Source organism: Asparagus officinalis, chromosome 9 (genome assembly GCF_001876935.1).
Source record: "Asparagus officinalis chromosome 9, Aspof.V1, whole genome shotgun sequence".
Lineage (NCBI taxonomy): Eukaryota > Viridiplantae > Streptophyta > Magnoliopsida > Asparagales > Asparagaceae > Asparagus > Asparagus officinalis.
In genome coordinates, this window is record NC_033802.1 from 44,831,472 (window position 1) to 44,846,404 (window position 14,933).

The following is a 14,933-nucleotide window of genomic DNA, read 5'->3' on the forward strand; positions in this document are numbered from 1 at the left end:
CTAAACAAACAATCTTTAATCAAGATTCAAGATGTAATAACTTTATCTAAATTTTTAGCTCTATTATAACGTCGCAAAAATAATCCTCAGATATTCTTTTGCCCATGCCGACTCTTGAAAAAAAATATATTCATACATCATCAAAGAGGCCACTACAAATTGATTTATTTATGATTAGACTATCTCATCCACCAAACATTTTTTTTTGAAGTCTATCGATGCATTGTCATCTGGTTGGTGTCATTAAGAAATAATATCATAATTTATAATAACAATCATCAGTAATATTAATCTATGAAATACTCAAGTTATGTACATAGGCAAATATTTAAGTAATAACCACAATTTTTTTTACCATTTATTATGCTACACAAGCTATATATGTGAGTTCTTGAAAAATTAAATCAAAACTAATAGCATTCATGGTCTTCCATATTTATAAAGTCTATACTTTCATGTTTCTAACTAGAATTCATACATAGAATTTTCTATAATCATCAACCAACTAAGTTGGCATACTATCTACTATAACATCTCAAAATAAACCATCAAATTTCTTTTCTATAAATCTCAAATGATAATCTCTCACATCAAGTGTCATCACAATCTAACATCACCAAAATAAATACATTTAGCATGAAAGTTTAATCATAATGATCATCTATAACTAATCCCTTGAATTTTCCTTATCATAATAGCATATATCATCAGATAATATTTTCATGAGCCACATATGTCAAACATGCCTCCAGTTAAGCTGAACTAATTCCTTTATATCTAGGAAAACTAAACAAGGAATTTTGTAATCCATGAATCTAAAATCATATATCTCTATAACTAAAATTGATCCAATAATATTCATATTGTCCTTAATCAGATTTCAAAATAAAACAACTTTCATTTCTATGCACCAAAATCCAATATATATATATTTTTCTTTCATTACTTAACCATCCCCAAAATCAATTAGGACATACAGCCTTCCAAAATCAATTAGGACCTACAACCTAGGCTCTGATACCATCTTACTGTCACGCCCCGAAACTACAGTGAAAAATTTATAAATACAGGATACGTGATAGCAGCGACCCATGCACAAGACAATTCTTATGCATGAGTCAAGCATGACACTTATATCACATAGTTTATCTCAAAGTATTTATAAACATGCTGATGATAGCAGTTCAGAGCAAACTATATGTATATACTTATAAATAGTACTTACATTCCACAACCCTTACCGTTATAAATATTTACAGCGCAAAACATTCTTTTTGCTGAACATATCACCACTGGCAATTAAACACTTCTCAACCATGTCCATGATCAAAATTTTGGATCATCGCTTTTCTAACTCAGATCTGAAAAAAAATTTGAAAACAACGGGGTGAGCTAAAAAGCTCAGTGAGAACATTTCCCACTAGAGTCCTAGATAACTAACAATATAGTAATAAGTATAATTCCCAAAATAACAAATTATAAGATTTGTATCGGAAATTCAAAATAGCAAAATATGATCCGAATATCATAATATTGTTGTCTTCAAGAAAGAATACAACAATTATATTTTCTTTCTTATGTGCAACTGAATATACTGTGACATTTCTTGGAATCAAACCCTTTTTAAATCAAGGTAGATATTAAGAAAGAAAAGAAATTACTAAATTGGGTACAAAACCAGAGGACTATTATTTTCTCAATTTCGCAGTCAATTGTTAAAATCTTAAATCTGATGAGTCGTGTTCTTCGATTTCTCGTTCAAATCTCAAAATCATAAATCTATTACTGTCAGGCGATGTGGATTCTAGAGGTAGCTTCTACGGGCTCTAGAGGTGGCTCCCACCGCGTTCATACGGTGTAGCACTTAGCCCCGTATAACACTTAGCTCCACATTTCCAGCTAGTAATTCATGAAACACAATAATCACCTCATATGTCACACTAAGGCTACGAATTATAGCCCAGTAGCATGGGAATGCGTAAACGCATCAGATAACAGATAATTCCCGGGAATCGAATGCACCTAACACTGCCATAGGTTACTGGCCAAATACACAAGGGCCAGAACAAATTTCAGATGGGCCAAATACAGAAGGGCCAAGGCTAATACAGAAGGGCCAAATAAAGGTGCATTCACCATATGGCAGGCAGAAACAATCCATAGTGGACTTTTCGAGGGTTTGAAAACATCGAGATCACATGTCAAATGAATAATACTTTGCATATCAGAATTTACAGATATTTTCAAATGAAATTGACAAAGTAAAGCTTCTCATTTCTGTTAAAACAGTTTACGGATATTTACTTTTTCTTTTATCAGATACTAAGTCACGAAAAATCTTTGAATCCGTTAAACTGTTGAAATGTGGTCAAAATATTTATTTTCTTCAAAAGCTTCAAATAAAGCAATTCCCACAATTATTTGAAATCGCTTAAGAACCAAATTCACTTTTCATAGTTCCTATAAAATCAAATTGATTTTTCATATCTTGTACGAAATCAGCATCGTAATTATAGGATAGACCACAACAAAAATATATGAAATCACATTTAACTTTCATATACACAAAATAATAGACTATTTATTTCTCGAGCACAAATTTATTCCAACATAGTACTACGTGCTCATGCAATAATATATTGCAAAAATACTAGTGAGAAATGAACTCACCTCTAGTGGATACGACTTCCCCAAAATATTAGTCTCCTAGATATCAACAAGTTCCTATAATATAAGATATAAGACTAATTACTAATTCAAGACAAACATATATTATAAGTAAATCAATTCAAAATTTAGAGCCTAATAAATTCAGATATAATCAATGATAATTAAATTCTGCAGTACATATGAGTTTATGGTTATCTTTGGCAATTCATTAAAATTTTATAACTCTCATATACTAGTTTTTTTTTTTGGATTTCCTAGTAATTTATGATAATGCAGGGGGTTATAGGGAATTTATCTGATCCAAAAGTTATATTTAATTCTTCAGATTGGACTTATTTATAAATAGAAAGAATGGTAGGGGTCCATATGTAACTATCATTTCCTATTCATGGTTTAACCCTTATGCTTGAGTCTCTTGAAAATATTAATAGCACAACAAGGTTTAAACAGAAATTCCTTATTATATATTCAGGACTAGAAAACAAACTTATAAATTTTCAGTGGTGCCAAAATAATTTCGTTATTTAAATATTTTTTTCCCTTATCTACCCTTTCTTCTTCCCGTTCCCCCTTCTCTGCTCATCTCATTTTTTTCCTTCTTCTTCTTCTCCTCTCTCTGTTCATCTCTCTCTCTCTCTCTCTCTCTCTCTCTCTCTCTCTCTCTCTCTCTCTCTTCTCTTTCTCTCTTTCTCTCCATGGTGGCAAGAGGACGACGGAGATCATCGGTGACCAAGAACGGTCGGCAGCAACCCCCTCCCCGAATCTAGGTTAGAATTTTTTTTTCCAATTACTTAAGAAATCAAAGAAATCAAACAAGGGAGTGATTATACCTTTCGATTAGCTTGATTTTTAGATGAAATCCCCCTTTTCTTTTCCTCCTCCCTCCTCTTCGTCTTCTTCTTTTTTTTTCTCTCTGTTTCTCTTTTCTTTTCTTTTTTTCTTTCTTCTCCACTTTCCTCCTCTTTTATACTGTTGAGAGGTGGTGGTGAGACGGTGAAAAAAAAAATCACCGATATAAGTGAGGCGGTGAGGGAACAGTGCAGATTTTTTTTTATATATATATATATATATTTGTTTGGAGTTGTTACACAAACACCAAAATTGGTACAATTCCAAATTTTGAAATGAAATAATGTTCTCCAAACGGGCTATACGTTATTTATTTGTACTTCTTGACTTTACTTCAGTATATTGTCCCTCAATCTTTGATCCCGTATCCGTTTAAGAACTAACTCACTCATTTGCAATTTATGTCATAACTTTTCTAACTCCAATAAAAGCCACCTCATGCTTTCTTAACTTAATATTATAATGGCGTCTGTAACCATCCCAAGTTCCGCTACAAAGTGTTGCATGGTGGGTAAGTCCAATTAAAATTTGGTTGAATATGTAATTAATCCAAGTAAGCTAAATCAACAGGGGAGCCAAGTAATTGAATGTCCGTTCATATAAAATATTCTTGCCTACTCAATGCGGCAACTTAGCATGCTCCACCTTAATCAAACAATAACATACGGCACTCATTAATTTCAATTAGCTATCATAAGAAAATTTCCTCTCCTCCCATATATATTCATGCCCCCAGCCGCTCCCCTTTCATTCCCTCCACCACCGCCATGCTTGACCCCACCTGGTCCCACCTCTACGCCTATCCCTCCTTCCATTCTCTCTTTCAACCCACCTCCGCCTCCTCTTCCTTTGACATCACTGCTGCCATGTCTTCATCCTTCACCTCTACCTGCTCTATAACCACCAACCTCTTTGGACCCACAATTATACTCTCCGGCAACCCCACCACCTCCTCCTCCATGACCTCCGTGGTTCCCTAGCACCATATCCGCCACCGCATCCGTTCCCAGCGCCATCACCATGTCCAACATAGCTGATGCTACCATCATAGCCCCTCCGACATGTTCCCTTCCATATCCTTGTTACCACCGGTGTCGTGGCCCTAGCTAACTATGCTCGGCTTCTATTGTGTAGGGGTCTAACGCCTAAGCACATCGTCACCCCTAAGAGGACTATAGCTGAAATAGTCACTAGCTGACTAGTGTTGGCCATTGTTTGTGTTAGCCATTACCTTTGCAATACACATGATGCCAGTTGCCAAATATAGCAACGGATGATTAAGCGAAGATATGAATTCATGCTCATCAAACATAGAATGTAAGTCAAACATGAGGTGCTACATGCTGATACTTGATATTGGTTTCTTTATTGATTTACCACACTTTTTATAGTTGATCAAGTTTTCGAGTGGTGAAGGATCACGAGCCTCCACTCACAAATGTAATGTATCCCAAAGCAAGAATTTGTTCTTAATTTATCACACTTGAACTTGTTCTTAATTAATCATATTTGTTCTTCATTTGGTGTCACGAGGACACATCCAATATCTAGTACATGACAGTCATCGTCATCATGTGTAATCCACATCATATGGTGTCTTTTCATGCATATCACTATGCCGCATTGCTTTCCTTCTGCCTCCCTCGGGGGCTTCACTGTTTAGGGTAGATGCTCGGGTGCTAAGATATATCTCCGTTAAGATTTTAGAGAGTTTTGTCAATAGAGACTCTTTTTGCAGCTTCATGGACAGTCCGATCATCCTGTGCTATTGAAACTTAATGTTGTCAATTGTCGAGCTTGGTATGAGGGGAGCTCTTGGAAGACTCATTGATGAGGGTCCACCCCTAGCTAGTCGATGAGGTTGTCTCAATAATCATGCCCTTGTCTGTCATGCTCAATTATCCATAAAGGAGGGGTTACCTCAAATGAGATAAAATCATGATTATAAGAGGGAATGAGGCTTGTTTGAAGCGAGGTTGCAATGTCAGTAAAAACCAACTTATGAAGCCGTATAAAATTAAGATCCAGCGACGACAAGTTTTGTGCTTGGTAGTGAGGTGGCACAATCCCCTCCACTCATTCAAATAGGGAATCACATTCACATGGGTTGAGGAGTGCATGGGGATATGCAACCATTTGAATGAGTGGATGAGATTATGCCACCTCACTACCAAACATAGCCATTTTTCTCATATATATATTCAAAATCTAGATATATAAATAAATATGAAGCGAGATTAATCTCAAGGACTACACATTTATAACAAAAAACGTGGGGTGAGGTTGATTCAAGCACCAAGGGCTACTGATTTAGGACTAGTAGGCTTTCTAGTAAGAGGGGCAAATGTTAGACTATAGAAGGCTTCTCTATCTTTCTTTTATCCTCTCTTTTTTATCATTTACGCTCGCTATATCACCTCACTATCTCTTTGTATTGCTCTGCTTTTCATATGTTTGTGCCTCTATTCTTCAATCAAAGGAGTGGATTATTTATAGGTCGAGGTGTATGTTAGGATGAGTTACACAAGTGGGCACTGTCTAAATGAAATCGTTATAGGCTTTGATAGTAGATTACGCTAAGTTGGGGCACCGTAAAGTATGGCTGATGAAAGTAGGATGCTGCTAGAGATGTTTTGGTACAAGTTGGGGCATTGTTGGATGTAATTGGGGGTGTAGAGAGCCGCTAGGAGGCAGGAAACATGGTTAATGAAGCCCTCCCCATCCTCGCTTGGCAAAAATTTGGGTAGAAATTAAAGTCAATCTGATTTGTTATTTTGTGATTGTTTTTATAAGCATGTGAGAATGAAATTCATATAAGTTTCTAGAAAATGTTTAGGATTTCATATCTAAGTAATACATACGCGTGTGTCGTTATTTTATCCTGTTAGGGTGATCATGAGTTTGACTTTATTTCAAACAAGTGCATCGTCATTGGGTGATCATGATTTGACTTTGGTGCGAGCTTGGAGTAGTTAAGCTCACTCAACCTCGCCTCAATGCTAGGCGAGGTTTGGGGCATTTGANGCTCTCTCTCTCTCTCTCTCTCTCTCTCTCTCTCTCTCTCTCTCTCTCTCTCTCTCCCTCCCTCCCTCCCTCCTAGCATGGGCCCATGCATGCAAGCAAGCAAGCCTCGCCCCATTGTTTATGCAAGCTAGCCTTGCCCGATATGTATGCAAGTTAACTTCTACCCCCTATGTCCTCATCTCTTAAACCTAGCCAGTCTTGGAATGCATCAAGTTTATTTCTTGTGAGTCCCTTCTTTGTTGATTCATAAGTCGGTTTGCATATTTTAATTGCCTACAAGACCCTATTCAAAGTTTTGGAATCTCACATCGTGATATCCAAAATAATTTGGATTTCTTGAGGTGGATGACCCAAATTTTGTTGACACATATGATCAGGGAACGTGCTAATATGTACCAATATCATTTTGTTCATGAGTTTTGTATTTATGAATCAATGGGGATTTAGTCGGGGGATGTGACAATACGTACTGACCAATAGAAACATGTCAAGAAACGTTCAATTCATATCAACTAGTGGAATGTCAAAGGACATACTGTACTGATAATGGAGGGGTTGCTAAGGAAATGTACTAATAATATTGACGATGGCGTGGAATGTTGAGGAACATACTAATATGTATCAACAGCGGATGAAGCTTTGAAGAATGTACTAACACATATTGACAATGGTGCAAAGCATCGAGGAACATGCTAATATGTACCGACAATGAGTGAACTAATACGTATCGATAATGATGCAAAGCATTAAGGAACATCCTAATATGTATCAATAATAAGTGAAACACCAAAAATATACTAATATGTATTGACTGTTTTGGGTCCTAAAATTGTAACTAAACTCAAATTACAACTTCAAGAAAACTAAAGAAACAAGAATTTTTTTTAACATTGGGTTCTTTTTTATGTGCCGATGGAACATCGATCATATACTTCGTTGACTATCCAACTAAGATAGCGAATCTTCTGCTGATTGAAGGTTGCTGGATGTTGAAGTCTCTAAGATGACTAAGTTCACAATAGGCCAAATGGAGCCAAAGTTTCCAAGTGCCCAAAAATGAGCAATCTTCCCTCCTCCTACAGGCTGAGAGAGAGAGAGAGAGAGAGAGAGAGAGAGAGAGAGAGAGAGAGAGAGAGAGAGAGAGAGAGAGAGAGAGAGAGAGAGAGGCCCCATTAAATGAGATTTAATAACTCTTGAAACCGGTCATAGGCGAGGTTCGCTAATAATAGTCAGGGGCGAAGCTCGTTGAGCAGGTATGGAAGAGAGAGAGAGAGACCCTTAAATAGGATTTAATGGCTATTAACTTAGGAGATAATGGGTGGCAAATCATTTCCAAAACAATAACTCTTGAAACCGGTCATAGGCGTGGTTCGCTAATAATAGTCAGGGCGAAGTTCGTTGAGCAGATATAGGTGAAGTTCACTCTCGCAAACTTCACCAGATTGTGGGTAATCCACTTCTCTTTGGGTGTGGATGATGTGGTCCGCATGGACGGGGTGAAGTTCATTTTGGACGAACTTTGTTTGAAGCTTCACTTTGACTTGGTTTTGGTAGCAAGCTTCAATGTAACTTGGGTGAGATTTGCTGAGGCTTAGACGAGCTCCGTTATGGATCATGTTTGGGCCATCCAATCTGATTAAGTGTTTTAGCCGATAGGCGTCCACTTTTTAAGCTTGTATTCGGTTCAAGTATCAGATTTTGTATTATTCGTACTTAGTATCAATTCAGGTTTGAGCTTGTATATTTTTACCTTCTACAAGACCCCCTCCAAAGTTTTCATGATCTTATGCTTGACTTGTGATAGGAAACAATATACTTTGGATAATAGTTAGAGGTGTACTATTGAACATAGCTCGGTTATCTTACTCAAGCTAGATATATCTCCATTTGACTACTTGGTTGCTAGATGTGTACTATTAAATGTGGCTTCTTTGCTCATAGACTGACCTTGGTTAAGTACTTAGTTGTATCTGGATGCTCTTCTATTGATAGTTCGTCCAATTCTGTGTTTGGGATAAAGTTTGTTTGCCCTTAAATTGGCGTAAAGTTCATGGAATAGTGAAATTTGTCTGACCCTTAATTTTGGCAGGATTCACTTAATTTTGGCTGTTTGAGTGAGGTTTGCTGATTGGTGTGAGTAGGCAAGATTGTTGCTGTTTAGATTTGCGCCTTGATTTATGGCTAATATCTCTCTTGGTAGTCAAACACTTAGTGAGATTTGATGGATACCCTAGCATTTAGTCTACTTTTTAGCCTCTTTGTTAGGCCCAATCACTTCTTGTAAGAAGTGATTTTTATCTTGGGAAGTTGGTTTTCTAAAGCTTATAAATAGCCCCTTCCATGCCTATTTTCTTCCATGTTCATTTTCTCCATGTCTAAGTTTCCATCCACCAGATCAGAGTTATTTCTTGATAGAGAAGCTGAGATCCAATGACTTCAATAAGAATTGGCCCAAGTGGAGGGCGATTCTGCGGAGGAAATTTGTATTCTCCACCTATTAGTGGATTTAAGGCCAAAAAGGCTAGGCTTGAGTAGACTCTCAAGAGCAAGTTGAAAGCATGGTGCGAAGTGAATCGCCATAGGAGCTTTGAGTGTCATGCTCTGCGTAAGACTATTCGAATGCTTTGATAGCATCTGAAGAAGGACCCTTGGAGCTCCACAAGTGAAGATTCTGAAAGTGATTAGGTCTCACAAATATGGACCTCAATTGTAATTAGACATCGTCTTGCTTCCTCGGACTTGGTGTTTAAATTAGCTTGAGAGTCTCGCTTTTGTTCCTCAATCGTTACACAATTAGGGGGAGTGGGAGCTCTTTTTGCTTTGTGTTTCTCCTTTCTGTTCCTGAAGTATCAAAAATTTGGAGGAACAAGTGCTATTTTTCTTTGTGGTTTGAGAGACTAAAACTTACTTATATGCAACCTTTAAGATCAATGAAAAAGTAAATTTTTTGTGCAAATTATCTTTTGTTGTGTGTTTCATCTGTGCATGGGATGCCTCATGAATTTTGGAGTGAAGCTTGCCATTGATCTACTAGGTGATTCGAAATCTCTACTCCTGTGATAGTTTACAAATATGTCCTCACAAAACACTGTAAAACTGCAAATAGATTGGTTATCCAAATCTCGGCTATGGTTCAAAAAGACATCCTTTGGAGACACTATAGAACTTCTGATGGATTGGCATTCCAGCTCTATGATGATTTTGAAAGACCTCCTTCTTAGACACAATAATTCTAAAAGTCCTCCTCCCTAGACACCATAGATCTATGATGGATTGGCTATCTAGACACCATAGATCTATGATGGATTGGCTACCAAAACTTTTATGAAGGTTCCTTAAGACCTTGTGAGGATTAAAGTTTCTTTGATGATTTCTTTAGAGCTCTTTCCTAGATGCCATTGAACTACTAGATAATTTGAAATCTCGATTGCTTTGATAGTTTCCAAAGATCTTCTCACTAGACACTGTAAAGCTACCAATAGATTGGATATCCATATCTATGTGATATTTCTGAAAGACCTCCTTCCAAGATACTAAAGAACTACCAATGGGCTAGTTGTTCAACATCTATGATGATTTTGAAAGACCTCTTTCCTAGAAGTACTATAGAAATACAATTGGATTGGCTATGTTGATCTATGATAGTTCTGAAAGGCATCCTCCTTACACACTATAGATCAACCATAGGATTTGACATAGAAGCTAACATGGACAAGGCTAAAGGCCTAGCCCACACGTTACAACCCATGTCCAAGCCTTGGAGCATACTTGCTTAAAGCATAATCAGAATTATGATGTTACATAATTTGAAATGCAAACGGTGAATTATTGCAAGTCAATGGTAAAATGAATATCCCTAGGTTAATTAATGAATGGAAGTTTCTATGCATTTGAGAACATGGATTTTGTGTGTTTCCAAACACAACTAATGCTCTCTTGTGTCTAGATACATGCAGCCTCGTCAGATTCTAAAATTGCATTTAATATCTAATCTTTCTAGACGTTTGTTATTAGTGCAGTTAGATAGACTAAATTAGCTTTTATTTTACTTTTCTTATGCTTGGAGGGTTGTTACAAGTAAGAGTACAGGTACCCATACTCAATTGTAATCAGTACTTCTGATGATATCTGAATTCTGAGTTTAAGCTTTTAGCTTGCTTGTTATCTCTTTAACTCTGTATCTCTTTGGTGGATTCCACTGTTAAAAAATGAGGCATCCTAGACGGAAAATTCCGTCTAGGATACTCAGAATTCCGTCTAGGATGCATATTCTAGACGGAATTCCGTCTAGAATACGCGTCTAGTTTATTTCCGTCTAATATGTAGTATTCTAGACGGAAATTCCGTCTAGAATACATCCTAGACGGAATATTCTAGACAGAATTCCAAACCGTCTAGAATACATCCTAGACGGATTATTCTAGACGGAAATTCCGTCTAGAATAATTTATCCTAGACGGAAAAAATTTCCGTCTAGGATGAGTATCCTAGACGAAAATTTCCGTCTAGAATAGTCATCCTAGACGGAAATTTCCCCCCAAAATGTTTTTTAATTAAAAAAAAAAACAAAGTATCCTAGACGGATTTTGAGCATCCTAGACGGAATTTCCGTCTAGGATGCTATGCTACAGTTTTTTTTTTTTGCAGAATCTACTTTTAGTGCATGTACACAATATTGAACAATAAAAAAATTATATTCATATCCAACACAATCTAACTATATTGCAATATCAAATCCCATTATATTCAAATAATACATTCATACATAAATTGTTTACAAACTTTTACAGATACATAAATTATCAGCCAAAGCTCGGTATTGAATGGATGCGATACATAAATTGTTAACATATTTATTTACAATTGAAACGAAAGGATATATATTTACAATCTTTTTACATTGTTCTATCCTCTCATCCCCTGCTTGTGATATCCGATGATAATCTGGCTTATTTCTAAGAACCTACAAGTTCACGCAACATAAGTATCACAGTTCTACACAATAGACATAAGTACATAATGAATTAGTTAGACAGAATGACTACAAAATTATCCAACTTGTTCCTCATTGAAAAGCATATACTAAGATAGTAAGCATGCCTCATAACCTACGTATGTATCATGCAGTACACATCCCAAAATTCTCAACTAAAAAAACACCATAATTTCAATCACATTAACTCAGGAGGGTTTTGCAATTAAAAAAAACTCGAGCAAATAATTATAGGTGTATATGACGAGGAACAAACCGAAGAACACAAGGTAAGCTCCAATAGGAAATAGTTGCAAGTTTCTCTGGCCTGTCATCCAAAGGTACCCTAAAAATCAGTCTACAATTTCATCTGAACGTTTTGTACTTCTGTTGAATAGCCGGTCATCATGAAATCAGACACCAAAAGGAGAGTTCTGGCTTGTTTCCAATTTACTTGCTTTCCCCAAAAACATGGGTTCCGCAAAAATCTTTAGGCATCAAATTTTGTGACTCACCAATGCATATAATTTTCAGAGCCAAAACATCACATATGCTTGAGGATCAATGCAAATAATTTTCAGAGCCAAAACACCAATAAACTCCTGATGTAACTCTAAATTTAGAGCAAAAGCTTATTTTCACGGAATGTAAAACTGCAAGCAAATGTCACACTTATTTGGTCTTTGATTCCTCTCCTTGGAACCAACTTCATGCATAAAAACAAAGCACCGTGCTCCAATAAAGGGATAATTGTAAACATAGATTTTCTATATAGATTAAACTACCTACATGCCAATTTTCCATAAAAAGTGAATAACAATGCCATTGCTTGTAGCCTTGTAGGTACCTTAACTAGGAAATTATTTCGGTTAATTCTTATGCAAACCCTTTTCAACATAAAAAATCCCAATCTGAATCAATAACAGGAAAACATAGATACTAATGATGATTTCTCTTTTTTCTATTGTCAAACAATCAAGTCCTTTGAGTAATTAATATTAGACCTAAAGCTAAAAAAAACTAAACAATACAATTGACACACCTTGAGGAGTTAGGTCTGAATCAATAGTGAGAACGAACCCGCGAGCTTCGGATCAATGACGAGGCATTTCTTTTCACGAACCTAAACATTATAACAAAATAATCTAAGTAAAAATTTAAAAAATACAGAGAATTCAAGAGAGAGAGAGAGAAAGAGAGAGAGAGAGAGAGAGAGAGAGAGAGAGGATTAAAAAAACAGAGAATTCAATTATTATTTAGAAGTTAAAGTATCACCATGCCCGCCTTCAGTTCACGCTTAAGTTCACCAAGCTCCTTGAACTTTGCACAATAATTTGCCAAGAACAAACTCCAAGTCTATTATTGATTTACTGATTTAAACTTGAACCGCCTTTAGTTTTGCAAAATTAAAAGACTGATTATTTCGTCCTCCTCATTGAAAGACACCAACATATGCACACATATATATAGAGAAAGGACAATAAATAAACCAAATATATAAAAATAGAACCAACATATGCACACATATTTCTAATTGACCCCCTAGCTACATTATGCACATATTTGCCCCTAAAATTATAATAACACAAAACTTACAATTCTACAAAAGAAGACAATGTCATACACTTAAATTGACGAGAATCATGTCACTAACCAAGCCACAGGCACAAATCCAAGCCCCTGATTCGAAAATTCACATGAGCTTCTTCACAAAATCAAAAAATAGTTTCCCATATAAAATTTCATAATAATAATAACAATCCTTTAAAAATACGTCCAAAGCTTTAATTTAAGTACCTGACTCGAGCCTGAGCTACTAGACTTCCTAACCCTCGCAATGGAAAGAACCACAGCAACCACAAAATGATTAATCACCCCCAAAATCCGACTTCACAATCCCAATCACCTCGTTCCCCATCGACAAATCCTGCTTCACAGCGAAGTTCACATGCATCAGCATCGTCCCCTCCACCTCCCTCACAATCCTCCCCTGCCCCTTCAACCCCTCGAAAACCCTAAAATCCCCTTCACAATCTCCCTCCTGCTCACCCTCTTTGACGCCAAAACCAGCAACTGGTACACCAACGCCAGCAAATCCTGGATCTCAACCTTTCCCATCCCATCAAACACTTCGTCAACCAATTCCAAAACCCTAGCGCTGGGAACCCCATGGAAGTCCTTAATCAACGGCACGATCTTCAAAAGGATCGCCCTCGACCAGTCGATCGATCGAATCTCATCGATTACGAGATCGGCCGTGCTTTGGTTTACAGGGTGGGGGAGGAGGTCGAGGGATTTGGCGTCGGGATCTGAGAGGATCGAGTCGAGCACCGGAGGGAGGTCAGATTTGGGGAGGGATTTGAGGTGGGGTGAGAATAGGAGGCGGATTTTGGGATAAAATTTTCCATTTTGGGGGGAAGGGGGAGGGCGGTTAATTTTTTTGACGGGTTAAATTTTTTTAAATGGTCAGTTATTCTAGACGGAAATTTCCGTCTAGGATGAGTATCCTAGACGGAAATTTCCGTCTAGAATACCTGGTTATTTTTAAAAAAATAAAAAATAAAGAAACCGTCTAGGATACTATTCTAGACGGAAATTTTCGTCTAGGATACTATTCTAGACGGAAATTTCCGTCTAGAATGCTTTATTCTAGACGGAAAATTTCCGTCTAGTTTAATACATTCTAGACGGAAAAAATTCCGTCTAGAATATTCCGTCCAGAATACGTGATTTTCTACTAGTGTTAATACATTCTAGACGGAAAAAATTCCGTCTAGAATATTCCGTCCAGAATACGTGATTTTCTACTAGTGTTCCTTTGAGTGGTGAAATTTCCTTTTGTTCTATATCTGTAGGGTGGTGGAGCCTCCTTTATTCTTGAAGTGGTGAACTATATCTCTAAGGCTGGGTCCCTAGAGTGGTGATTCACCATTTCTATCTAGAGTGGTGATATCTATATCTCTAGATCAGTCGGCTAGCCCTGTTATCTATTACTTATTCTAAGGTGGTGATATCTGTATCTTTAGGGTATCAACATCCTATCCTCTTATCCCACTTTTCCTTTGGTTCTTCATACATAATACTAGTTTTTCTTTAGATGCATACTTATAAGAATTTTGTTAGGCACCTGAAGCCTTGATATTATCAAAGACTATTGACAACGTGATTCTTCTAGCAACTTCTCTAATGAAGATGAGAATTCAAAATAGATGATAGCCCTTTAAGACATGAGGATATGTCAAAACAAGACACTCAAATTCAACAGAATCAAGTTATGGTTGTTCCCCAATGAATAATGTGATGAGTGAATGCACTAATTCAATTGAGCAAGCTACTCAAGTCTTTTTGCATGAATCCAAAGATCTAGTTCTATGCGTTATATCGCCACCACCTGGAGTTGAGCATCTCCGAATACACA

At 36.8% G+C, this 14,933-nt stretch overlaps 1 long non-coding RNA gene across 2 annotated transcripts; it reads right to left on the reverse strand.

Moving 5' to 3' along the window:
- LOC109824186 lies at positions 11,264-13,467 on the reverse strand. 2 transcript variants are annotated; one of them, XR_002242556.1, is made up of 3 exons: positions 12,791-13,467; positions 12,558-12,638; positions 11,264-11,506 (listed from the first exon to the last, which is right to left on the reverse strand). It is a non-coding gene; the product is annotated as an uncharacterized LOC109824186 (long non-coding RNA). The 2 variants fall into 2 exon arrangements; XR_002242555.1 differs by lacking the exon at positions 12,791-13,467 and having other exon boundaries at positions 12,558-12,699.